Here is a 13794-nt window from a genome sequence, read left to right as displayed (position 1 = left end):
AGCTTCAGTACTACTGTGAGTTGTACAAAGCAGCACCACGTAAATCTTCTATACTACCATTCTTCAGTACCTAACACATTAGAGTCATTAAATGTTTATATATGCGCCTTGATCTCATTGAGACAAACTAAAACCCCATGCTCAGCCAGTACATAGTTTCCGGGGGGTACTTTGATCAATAGTATCAGAAACCTTTCCTTTTTCCATTTTTATTTTAAATTAATTTTAACAAATCTGATATGATTTAAGACAAAAGTCTAAGAATATATTGCTTTTCTCCCTCCCTCCTTCCCTCTCACCCTCCTGTCTTCTATCTTTTTTTTTAGTGTTTGAGATAACTTATTTTAAAATCCCATTGCAGTAAAAAGGATTAATACTTCAACAAATAAGTAGTTTTACAAGTAAAAAGCAAAAAGACCCTAGTTTAGTGGGGATATAGACAACAGTATAGACAATAATTGAACGGAAAAATGATCATTTCACCCATATATAGTTTTTTTGCTCAATTAGTCATTCATAATTTTTCAATGAAATAGAACCAATGGCAATGTGACAACTAAATATTTGCTGTATGGTTATAAGATAATAATTAAGTTCATTTAGACTTTAAGCCATTTCTTCTCAACAGTTAATCCACAGGAATAATTTTATGCAAATTCCAATGTAAATACTATACATTACATTTTTGTACTCTATTCGTTACCATAGATCAGGGAAAACATATGCTACTTGTCTTCTGTGGATTGGTTTATTTCACTAAATACAATGGTTTCCAGTTGCATTCATTTTGTTGAAAAAGACAGGATTTCATTCTTTTGAAGGCTAAGTAATATCCATAGTGTATATAGATCATAACTTCTGTACCCAGTCATGAGTTGATGGACATCTGGGTTGATTCCTTATCTTATCAATGTGAATAGAGCTGCAATAAATATGCATGGTACAGGTAGCTCTTTCAGATGCTGATATATTTTCATTTAGGTAAATTCCCAGGAGTGTGATAGCTGAGTCATATGGTATATCTATTTTCAGTTTTCTGAGGAATCTGCATACTGTCTTCCATAATGGCTATATTAGTTTGCATTCCCACCAACAGTGGATTAGGGAATCTTTTTTGCCACATGCTCATCAGCATTAATTGTTTGTTGATTTCTGTATGAGAGACATTCTAACTGGGGGGAGGTGAAACATCACTGTGGTTTTGATTTGCATTTCTGTAATGGCTGTTGGCTATTTGAATTTCCTCTTTTGAAAAATGCCTGTTCAAATCCTTTACCCATTTCTCAACTAGACTGGGTCTATTACCAGGAAACCAGGAAGCAAAAAACTACATGCTTTGCTTTGTTGAATGAATTTACAGTTATGCAGTTAAAGTATTTTCCTATATTGATAATATTTTAATTGCATGAATGTCAGAAAAATACAATAAGTGACAGAGATAATTATAAGTTAGGAATCAATCAATACATTTGGTGATCTTTAGGATTCCAAGAATGGATTGTGATTTTTTAAATGATATGTCACTCCTTTGACAGGTATGGGACAATGATAATAACCATCACTAAATTTGTCACTTCAAAACCAATTTATCTCAAATTCTATACATGCATTTTTCTCATAAAAAGAAATGTAATTGTAAAACTTAGATTAATTTTAGTATATTTTATATGATATTTTATATTTCCCTCTCTGTAATCCTAAATGAATTCCTGGTTCTCAAAAGCTTTCCTTAGTTCTATTTATGTTTGGAATGGCCAACATGACAAGAAAAAGAATACCCATACTGTTTTAAATTCCTTCAGAGTACTATGCTAAAATTCAATTACTTAGATTCTTAACTATCTACAGTAATACCACGTTAAGTGGTTTTTTAGTCAAACAACAACCAAAAATGTTTTACCTTTTGTTTATTGCCTATAGAATGCCCTAAAGAGTGCACACAAACTAATTGCTTTTTTCAGTATGCAATGAAGTAAGTAATCTATAATTTAGCTAATGGAAGTGGTAATAATTTATATAGCCTATCCTTGAGGTTATTACTAAATTAATCAAAGACTGAAGAGTCTTATTAAGGCTAGTATGACATTTTAATTTATTACTTCCTTAACTTACAAAGACAGCTCTTGTCAAATAAGAAATTATAATCCAAAATCATCATAGCCTATAAACACTGTGTTATTTACTATCAACTCCATTGGACTGTTCTCTAGTTTTTATTTTGCACAGAAGAATGTATGTGATCACTGTTTCATAGCTGAATCATAATTAACCTCCAAAGTCACTTGTTACACTTTCACCTGTGTCCCATATAAAACTTAAGAACTTCAGACTTGTCCAGTTATTCTGACCCATCCCTATAATAAAATGGGGAGGTGTTCTATCCTGTAATAAATTAATCCACTATCTTCTACATCACAAATACTATCTCAATATTTATTATGCTGCCAACAACAGCCCAGTAGTCATTATAATACCAAGAAATGCTGATACTTGATATAAGGGTATATTGCTAAAGAATATCTGAGAAAATTTCATTTGAAATGGTTTTTAAAACTATTTTAATTTCAAACATGAGCAACTGCATAGCTCTATGTCTTTGTAACTTATAGTTCCATTCTTAGTTTTTTTTCCTAGAAAAAAGAAGGCAATAATAATGCAACTGAGAAAAATTGAAACGTTATCTTACCTTTTGAGCATCTCGAAATGTTGTCTTACCTTTTGAGCATCTTAAGGATTTCTGCTTTAACTTCATAAATATCTTTCTTAGGCCCATCCACTCTCTTCTCATCCACATTTTTACCTGCTGTGGAAACATATTTGTTTACATTAATTTTTTTGAAAAGCTTTGTCATATTTAAAAGAAAGAAACACTCTTGAACATAATAGAAACTTTACAGTTATCTCAGTGATAGAAAGATAATGTTTCTATTTTGAGAAAATGTGGAGATATGACAGCTGAATAATCAAAGATAGAGTTGGCCTGGGATCCTGGCCAGAAGGAAACTAATGCATAGTTGTAAGCATAACTCATACTATACCTGAATGCAGCATTGGTTATTTAGAGTTGAGAATAAATTATTCTCAAAATATTACAAAAAAATTGAAACTAAGAGAACCCTTCCAAATGCATTCTATGGGGACAACATTATACTGATTCAACAATAAGACAAGCATATGACAAAAAAAGATAACTATAGGTCAATGTCCTTGATGAACATAGATGCAAAAATTCTTCACAAAATATTAGCAAATAGCATTCAAAAACACATAAAGGAATCATACTTCATAATCAAATGGGAACTATCTTTCAGTTGCAGGATGGTTCAACAAACACAAATCCATAGGCATAGTAAAAATATATGATCATCACCATAGATTCAGCAAAAGTATTTGGTAAAGCTCAAAAAGCAATCACAATGAAAAGCTTTGAATAAGTTAAAAAGAAACATACTTCATAAAAGGAACATACTTCAAAATAACAGAGGAAATATATGACAAAGCCACAGCAAACATCATAATGAATTGGGAAAATCTGAAAGCATTTCTTCAAAGATCTGGAGCCAGAGGTGGTTCCTCTCTCATTTCTCTTACTCAAAATGCTGAAAATTTTATCAAGAATCACTAGGCAAGAGTAAAAAATAAGAGAATTAAAAATTGGAAATAAAGGAAGCCAAATTATCCCTGTTAGCAGATTATATGGTTATTTATCTATCTATATGGTTACCTATCTATCTATATATGGTTATCTATCTATCCATCTATCTATCTATATAGATATCTATCTATATCTGTATGTCTATCTATTTATCTACCTATCTATCTAGCTATATATTTATCTATATTTGGAGAGAGAGAGCAAGCACACAAGCTAAATACTCCTCCAAGAGATTATTCGAATAATAGTGAAGGACACAAAATCAACATTTAAATACTGGTAGCATTTTTACATGCCAATAACCAATACAAAGAAAACAATTACAAAAATAATTCCATTTGCAATATGTACAAAAATAATACCTTGAAATGCATTTAACTAAGGATGTGAAAAACTTCTAAAATAAAAATTATAAAACACTGATGAAAGAAATAGAAAAAATACACACCCAAAATTGGAAAGACCCTCATGTACACAGATTGGAAGAATTAACGTGACTAAAATGTCATTATCCAAAGCAATTTGCAAATTCAATACATTCTCCACCAAAATACCAATGATATTCTTCATTGAACTAGATAAAAGTCTTAAATTCATATGGAGACCCAAAAGACTGAATAGCTAGACACCTTGAAAAACATAACAAAGCCAGAATAGTCACAGTGATAGATTTCAAGACAGACTATGGAAAGCTGTAGTAACTGAAAGTTCACGATATTGGTTTGTAAATGGATTCATAGACGCATGGTACAGGATACAGATCTCTAGAAATGAATCTATGTGTCTACTGCCAGCTGATACTTGACAAAGCTATCAATAACATGAACTGGAGAAAGGATAATTTCTTCAATAAATGGTGCTCTGACAACTGGATATCCATTGGGAGAACACTGAAACTTAATCCCAGGAGCACAGGAAACTAACGTAGAAATGTAAAAATGGGAATATATCAAGCTAAGAAGCTTCTAAACATTATAAGAAATAATCAAGAGAGTGAAGAGACAACTTACAGAATGAGAGAAAATATCTGTCCATTAAACAACTGACAAAACATTAATATAAAGAATATATAAGGAGCACAGAAAACAAAACAGCAAAAAAGTCCATTTAAGACTTAGATGAAGCATCTGTATAGATATTCCTAGAAGATTAAATATAAATGGCCAACAAATACAGTGCAAAAATGCTCAACATCTCAAGACATCAGGAAAATATCCATTAGAACCACAATGAAATATCATCTCACTCAAAATAGAACAGTTGTTTTCAAAAAGACAAAAAATAACAAATATCGGAAAGGATGTGGAGTAAAGGATATCCATATAAATCACATATAGAATGCTAATTAATGTAGTCATGATGAAAAACAGTAAGAGGTTTGTTAAAAAGCTAAAAGTAGGAGCAAATGTTGTGGCATAGCAGGTAAAGCTACCCCCTGCTCTGCTGGCATCCCGTATGGTCACCAGTTCAGGTCTCGGCTGCCCACTTCTAAACCAGATCCCTGCTGATGGCATGGGAAAAGCAATGGAAGATGGCCCAACTGTCTGGGTACCTGTCAACACATTTGGGAAACCTGGATAGAGCTCTTAGCTCCTTGGCATCAGCCTGATCCAGCCCTGGATGTTGTGGCAATCTGGGAAGTGAACCAGCGGATGGAAGATTTCTCTCTCTCTCTCTCTCTCTCTCTCTCTCTGTGTGTGTGTGTGTGTGTGCTTCCTTCTCTCTCTCTGTAACTCTGATTTTTAATAAATAAGCAAAATAAGAACATCTAAAGACAGGATTTCATTCTTTTTATGGCTGAATAGTAGTCCACAGTGCACATATACCATATTTTCTTTATCCAGTCATCAGTTGATGAAGATCTAGGTTGACTCCATATCTTAGCAATTATGAATTAAGCTGCAATAAACATGGGGGAACAAATAACTCTTTCATATGCAGATTTCATTTCATGTGGGTAAATTCTCAAGATTGGGATGGAGGGATAACCTTTTTACTTTTTACATGTTGAATATTATGGTTAGTGGTGCATTAAGCCTGTGATTTTATAGAGTGGATTGGAATTATGCTTTTGCAAAAATTTAAAAAACAAAAAAGGAAGGAGGAAAGGCAATTAGGGAGAGAAGGGGCAGGTAAATATGGTTATCTTCTCAGAATTGTACCTGTGAAATACGTGAAATCTAATCTCTTTATGTTAATAAAAATTAAAAAAGAAAAGGTACAAATAGATGTCCCATATGACTCAGGTATTCCACTACTAGTTATATATTGAAAGGACAAGAAATCAGGTTATGAAAGATATAACTGCATTCCCATGTTCATTGCAGCAGTATTTGCAGTATCCAAGAATGGCATCAATGAATATCAAATCCATGAAAAAATACTGATTAATCACAGTATGAATACATATGCACACAATGGAATATTTTGCAGTCATTAAAATGGTATCCTGACATTTGTGGCAAAATGGATGGAATTAGAGAGATCATTTTGTTGAGTGAAATAACAAGATACAGAAAGACAAATATCATACGTTCTCTCACATATGTGGAAGTTAAAAAGCAAGTCAAAAAAAGTTCATATGAACCAAGAATAGTGATTATCAGAGGTGTGGAAGAATGGGGGAAGGAGAGAGTGAGGTTGACAAACAGGTGCCAGAACATAGTCAGATAGAAATAACAAATTCCATAGCACAATGAGGTGACTATAATTTATGATAATGTGTTACACACTGTGTACAGAAGTGTAAGAAAGGAGCTGGTAGGCTTCAAAGACAAAGCAAAAATTAGGAAAGGGAAGACTAGATGCCCGGTTTGATTGGTTTTTGCTCTGTAGATGTATTGAAATATCACACTGTACTCTCTAAGAATGTAGAAGTATTACATGTTAATCAATTTATGTCTAATAAAAGAGTGGAAGTAGCCAACAAAGATGAAAATGCAGAAAAGCAACGAAAAGGGATAATGCTGAAAAGGAAATTCTAATTGAAAGTGAATGGACGTGTAGAAGAAAGCGCTGCCCATGGGGATGTTGACACTATTGCCATGCAAGAAAATCTAAGCCAAATGAACTGAGCGAAGCTGAAGCTAGTGACATAAATTAGGAAAGTGGTTTTGACAAAAAAGATGAAGATGTCCAGAGGACCTGACACCAGCAAAAAATCATTAAAGGAACTGTTGGAGATATGTCATGACATTGAAAGCACAAAGGAAAAAAAATCTTGGAGATTCTCCAGATTTATAAAGGAATATAAGAATTTTAAAGCATAGTAGACACTCATTCAATATCATGATTGTGTCTTTTTCAAATACAGTGTGCAAAATAAATGACTACTTTAATAGTCATTTGTATATATTTAATTTTTGATGTTCTAATATTTTAAAATGTATTATTTGCTTTTATTTTTCTTTGAAAGGGGGAAAGAGGAGGGGGGAGAAAGAGAGAGAGAGAGAGACAAAGAGAGGGAGAACCTTTCATATGGTGGTTCACTCCCTAAATGCTTGAAACACCTGAGGCTCAACTAGGTGGAAGCGGGGACCAAGAACTCAATCGTAGTCTCTCATGTGGGTGGCAGTGACCCAAGTACTTGAGCCATCACTTACTGCCTCCGAGGGTGCACCTTAGCAGGAAGCTGGAATTTGAAGTGACACTGAGATATTGAATGTGAGTACACCAAACAGCACTGTAACTGCTGAGCCAAACACCTACTCCTCTTTTTACATTTATCATTGACAGTGAGGTCTCAAATTTTTAAAAATTGAGGAGCAATCATAGCTCCCTTATTGATTACTCAGTTTGCTTTGTATAATTTTGACTTGCAATGTCATGTGCATAGTACCATACATCTGTGAAAAGTGAGGGTTGCCAGGATCTGATAGAGGGCAGTAAGAGAGCAATGGGTAGATGTTTTTCCAAGACTCAGAATCAGAGAAGGGAAATAGAAGCAACAACACTGCCAGTATCAACTTTCCTGGTATGAATCCCCTGCCCAATGCAAAGATTGGTGTTGAAACCTACAAAAGTATTTGCTAAGATCTTGGAGCACAGAAGGATTGCTCCCTACTATTAGAGCATATTCAAGAAAAAAAATCCAAGCCTTTGAGAGAAGCCATATGTCTGTATGAGGTCACACAGTAGTTTAGAAATATGCAATGGTAAGCAAGTCCTCTATTTTGGCACCCAGGGGAAGAGGTCCACAATTTCTGATGTAAACCAGTGGGAAGGGTAGAGAGTTTCAAAGCGAGATGTGGAGTTAACCTTAGACTCACATCTTGGTTCAGGCTGTGACTGTACCAGAGATGGTTGGTCCATCAAGGATCAAACTGATAAGTCTAATTAGGGAAGAATTATGCAAGTGCTGGGAGGAAGTGTCCAAGAGAATAGTCCAGGAGTTGCATTACCTGCTGTGAGTTAGGTGCTGATAGGAGAAATGAGCTGTACTTCAATCAGGAGTCATAGGGAGCCTTCAGAAAGCAAAGTCTCTCCCCTACTAAAGTCACAAGCATATATAAGCTTACTCCTAATCTCAAAAGATGCTTTGCGATGGATAGAAGGAAATATTTTGCTAGAGACCCTTTTAAACCTGAATTTTAGAGAAGCTTTGTTTATTTTAATTCATTTTTTGCATACCACATATGTATATGAAAATTTTGACCTTTGTACAATTATATATAAATAGTGCAGGCGTGTGGTTGTCCAAATAAATTTGTTCTGTAGTAGATGAGATTATGTAAGACTGAATCTCATTTTCTTAGTACAGTTCTCTGCTTCCCAGATTTTTAATAATAAAAATGTGTTGCTTTTTAGTTGGTAAAATGTTCCTGACAAAACCAAATACGTACAAATAAGAATTCAGTATGAGAATGAAGACTGATAAGGCAGTAAAAAGAGTTCTAGTCTAGAACTGGGTTCTTGGAGCTCCTTACTGAATGGAAAATCTGATGTTGTTTCTCTTGGGAAAACAAAAAAGCAAGGGTAGTATGTCTGCCCTGTCCACCTAACATATTTAATATTTGGAAAATCAAGTGAGATTTCATACCATGATCAACTGAAACAAAGATTTTTATTATTGATTTACAGCAGAAAAACCAAGGGAGATACTGAAATCATCCAAATCATCAGGTGATGGATATAGACAAAAAAACAACAACAAAAACAAAACAAAACAAAACAAAAAAACAGGCAATTCTGACAAACATAACTTACTATTGCCAACACAGTGTGAGCTGAGTAACATCTATGAAAGAAATTTTGCAAGCTGGGAATAAACTGGTTTTAAGTAAGAACTTTAGCCACCTCTGCAATCAATTTTACCTAATGTTTAGAAGTTCATTATTTTCTCTCAGTCTGAGTATAGGAAAGGTGACAAAGGCCATTTACTTTTTTTGTGGTGCAATAGAAGATATTGAATACACAGAATTCTTCAGTGCTCCATGAGTGCTTTACGTAAGATTCCTGAGCACATATACCATACTGTTGGGTGTTTAGGATGCATAGTGTGGAAATGATTTAATTTTTAAATAATTACATGCTTGAGCCTAGGAGTTCTGTCTCAGGTAATTCCAGTTCATGAAAGGTGGTATCAATCTGTGATTCTTTTTATTAAGAAAATTTATTTTATTTATTTGAAAGACAGAATTACAGATAGAAGGAGATAGAGGGAGAGACAGAAAGAGAACTCTTCCATCAACTAGTTCACTACCCAAATGGCCACAACAGCCAGGGCGGGACAGACCAAAGCCAGGAGCCTGAAACTCTATCAGAATCTTCTACGTGGGAAGATGGCAGGGCTCCAAGTATTTGTGCCATCCTTTCTTGCCTTCCCAGGAGCCTTAGCAGGGAGCTGAATTAGAATTGGACCAGCCAGGGCTTGGAACTGGTGCTCAAACTGGATGCCAGTATTGCAGGTAGAGGTTTAACTCCTCTATGCCACCATATAGCTCCACACTCCAAAATCTTGTTCCAGTTCTAAAACTATGCTGTAAACCAATGATTTCAAGGAGAAACAATTATTACCAACAAAATTATTTGAAGTAAACAACTTTCTATCCTCCTTTACAATCTGATGTTGAAATACTTGGAAATAGAAAAGACTTGTACATCCTGTTACAAATGTCTTTCCTTTTCATGGAGATTTTGTTCTATTATGGGAAAACGTGCATGATATAAATTTACTATTTTAAAGTGTACAGTTCAGTGATATTTAGTACCTTTACAATGTCATGTCACAGTAACTACTTTCTAGTTCCAGAACAATTTTATACTCCGAAACTTTTTCTTTTCTCAAAATTTATTGACATACTTTCCATTTTAAGACAGATAGTCAATAAAAACAATAAAGGGTTACCCACATCTTAGATGAAAGTCACAAACTATTATTGGCTATGTCTCTGATTCAGCATTCCTTTAAGTTTGAGTTTTCAGGTATCAAAAGTGTAATTATTTTGTATCAGCAGAATTCGTTTTATAACCTGATTATAAATTTAACAACTGCAGGCAATGAAGAAGCTGACAAAATAGAAAATAAAAGAAAGGAAAATTATCCAAGATATAATTTTTTATTTTCTTCTTTATATTTTCAGTGTTATAAAATCATTACATATTACTTTGCAAAAAATGACATAAAATAAGACAATTTTTCCAAATACAGAGTTCATTATTATGTTGTTTATACATACATATATTTTGTTTATTTTGGTTTACAAATTTGACATATAACATATATAATTTTAACTTAATATTTCTGAGCATTTATTACAAATAGTATATCATTAAATATAAATGATGGCTATTATTATAAGGGCAAATTAAACTACTTTTAAATTTTCTTTAAAAATTCTTAAAGACAAAAATATTGTACATATGTACTGCTTGATATTTTGGTACTTGTAAGCATTGAGTAACATCTAGTAAAGATAAATATATTTCTCATCAAATATGTAACATTTCTTCATGGTCAAAACAGCTAAGATCCTATGGTGCGACTTAACCTTATCTGTAGTAATCCTACTTTGTAACAGAACCCCAGAACTTCGTTCTCCTCACTAGCTATAACTTAGTATCTGTGAATCAACCTTTCCCCATCCTTCAGGGTTTCTCTCCCAGCCTCTGATAACCACCATTAAACTACTTCTACTTCTATGATATCACCTTTTTTTTTTTTTTCATTTTTAGACTCCGTTTTTGAATGAGATGATGTAGCACTAGCATAAATTAGAAGAGGCTTAACTAACCTCATTGAAAGTAAGGGAGGTGACCTTCTTTCCTTTCTCTTAGAGCATCTAGTTCAGAAACTTGTAATTATAAATTTTTGCTGTTTTCTTTGAAATGTATGTAAATCCTTTTAAAAACAGTGTAGGCTTTTGTAATGTTTATGACCCAGGAATGTCCTTTCCAAGTACAGGGAGGTAGTTTAAAATGTAAACATTAAGAAACATAGTACCTTCATTTCTCAGTTTCTTTGAGTAGGGAGGGAGGGAGAGAGAGAGAGAGAGAGAGAGAGAGAGAGAGAAAGTCATAATTACTTATTTTATTATATTTGAAATCAAGGTTGTTTCCAAATTTCACTATCAATCATGTTGTGATGAAATACATTAATACCCTAATTTCCAGTTTCTTCAAATAGCTTCTTGGAGGCAAGTTAGTTTGAGTCAAACATTGTAATATTTTTACTTATTACAATATGTTCCTGATATGCAAATTTATGGAAAACATAAAACTTGAGCAATAGATTTACTTGTTATAATGGATATTCTCTTCTATGTTAATCCTAATTATTTTCTAAATGCTTACTCTTCAACTTCTTAGAACTAATAAAAATATATACATTCATAAAGACATACAGAATAAGCATAAAATGTAAACATATTTGTTTGTGAAATAGTGTGGCTTCTCACCTTATAACTGAGTTTTTTTAGAGTCTTCAAATGACCCTTAGTGGATAGAGAACCTTTTTTGAGGTACTGGAAGGATGGGCTGAAGGTAATTTTTGTAAAAGGATAAAAGGCAGGAATTTATAATGCTGATTTTGATGCTATCTTACCAATTTTCCTAAAGCATTTAAAATAAAGATTTAATGAAATATCTGGTCTTCTTTTGCTAAACATGCCAGATAACTAATATTCCTATAAGAGCTCTAAGAAATTATGCACTTTCATCTGTATTTGGATTACTGGATGGTACATATTTTTAAACCACTTTATTATGGAAAAGTCAATCACATCCAAAGATAAAAATAATAATTTAGAGGCTAGTGTTGTGGCATAGCAGATAAAGCTGTTGTTTAAAATGTCGGCATCCCATATGGTCATAGATTTGTGTCCCAGCTGCTCAAGATTCGAACCAGCTCCCTGCTAGTGGCCTGGGTAAAACAATAGAGGATGCTCCAAGTATTTAGGTCTCTCCTACCCATGTAGGAGACCTGGAGGAAGTTCTTGGCTCCTGGCTTCCAGCCTGTCCTGATCTGTCTATTGAGGCCATATGGGAGAGTGAACTAGCAAATAGAAGCTTCTCTCTCTCTCTCTCTCTAACTCTTTCAAATAAATAAATAAATCTTTTTTAATAGCTTGATAATTTAATAGACCCTCATCTACTCAACATACAGTTTTAGCAATTTTTATTGTCACTCCATCCCAATCTCTAGCAGCTCCACACATTTATTAACTCAGACATTTCAGCCATTATTACCAAAAGCTTATAAATGGAAATGATTTTTTAATAATATAATGTTATTTTGCCATTTTAGCATTTTTATATCTCTTAATAATGATTTTTAGTATCATTCATAATTTTCTGGTTGTTTCTTAATTTTTGACAATTAGTTAAAACTGTAATCCATCTGCAGCCCATTTAGTTGAATAGGCTGATATGTCATTAAATTTCTTATCTATGTAGATTTTCCCCCAACTTTTTTCCATTGAAATTTATTTATTCAGGTGTCTGGTTCATTTTACTGTAATTTTTTTTCTTTATACACTGGGTTTTGCATATTGCAGCCCTGAAAAAGCATTTAATATTTTACTGAGTTCTTGTAAAATGGTAGGTAGATCTTAAGGTAAACTGGATATTGATTCTTTTATTTTGGTTTCTTGTAAAATTACTTATCTCCCATGATTTTGAAAAGTAATCAATGAATCTCCAATTTTTTAAATTTTTAATTTCATTTTAAATGTACTGATTTAGCTACATCAGAAGGGGTTCAATACATTGCAGCAAGTATTCTTACTGATGTTCAGAATAACGCATGTATGACCCAGGAGAGTTTCTTTAAATTGTTCCCTGACTCCTTTGACACAAAATTAATTTGATAGTGTCTTTGCTTTTTTGCATAACCAGATCTTTTAAGCTCAGTTTGCACCTTTCTTTTCCTCAGTTTAGATTCAGAAATTCCTCCAAGGAAAAATCCATTGCATAAATACAGTCTGTATACTAGGCTTACTTGTTGCAGTTCAATTTGTGTCATTTAAATAGTTTAGTCCTGATTCTTACTCCTTAATTACACATTACAACTTTTAGGAAGCAATCTTTTTAAAAATCAATTTTGGCATATTTTCTTCGATTGTATTATTTATCTATTAGTGAACATGTTATATAAACTGTGAAACCTAGCCTAACTAACATTTTTGTATTCAAAAAAAAGAATAAAAATGCCATAAATTTAAAAGTAAATGGCACAATCTATTTAGGAGATCCAAAATGTATTTTTCTTCACAAAAAGACATGCATCTAGGTAGTTGAAGGCAACCATTTTAGTATTTTTGCGATACAGAATAATTGATTGCTAATGCAATATTTGATTTAATTAACATTACTGTTCGATTGTGTGTTACTATTGTTTTCTTTATGTTTCAGTTGTTGAGTATGAAGCCTGAGGGTTAAAGAATTTGTCCCAACATCATTATCTAAGAAATATTCTCTTATCATGCTCTGTTTAGAGACACATGCTACCAAAGACAGTGTAAACATTTGTTCATTAGGTAATTAATGACAGTCAAATTTGATATAAGAAATCATTTTGTTGTGATGATAGGACCAAGGGGTGAGTTCTTAAAACATCATGTGAGTTGAAGGTGTGCTAATCAATGCCTAGGTCTGCTAAAACAGAGCTGTTAACTAAAATACTGAAGAAAGAAACTGAAGGT

General features: G+C 33.1%; 1 long non-coding RNA gene across 1 annotated transcript in view; it reads right to left on the bottom strand.

Moving 5' to 3' along the window:
* Positions 1-2697: 2697 nt before the first annotated feature.
* LOC127491657 (uncharacterized) overlaps positions 2698-13794 on the bottom strand; it is a 188154-nt gene continuing 177057 nt past the window's right edge. The window contains exon 4 of the long non-coding RNA XR_011387417.1: positions 2698-2803. This is a non-coding gene — a long non-coding RNA (uncharacterized lncRNA). The remainder of the gene's footprint in view (positions 2804-13794) is intronic.

This window comes from Oryctolagus cuniculus, chromosome 3 (genome assembly GCF_964237555.1).
Source record: "Oryctolagus cuniculus chromosome 3, mOryCun1.1, whole genome shotgun sequence".
NCBI classification, from domain to species: Eukaryota; Metazoa; Chordata; class Mammalia; order Lagomorpha; family Leporidae; genus Oryctolagus; species Oryctolagus cuniculus.
This window is presented reverse-complemented; position numbering and strand designations above follow the sequence as displayed.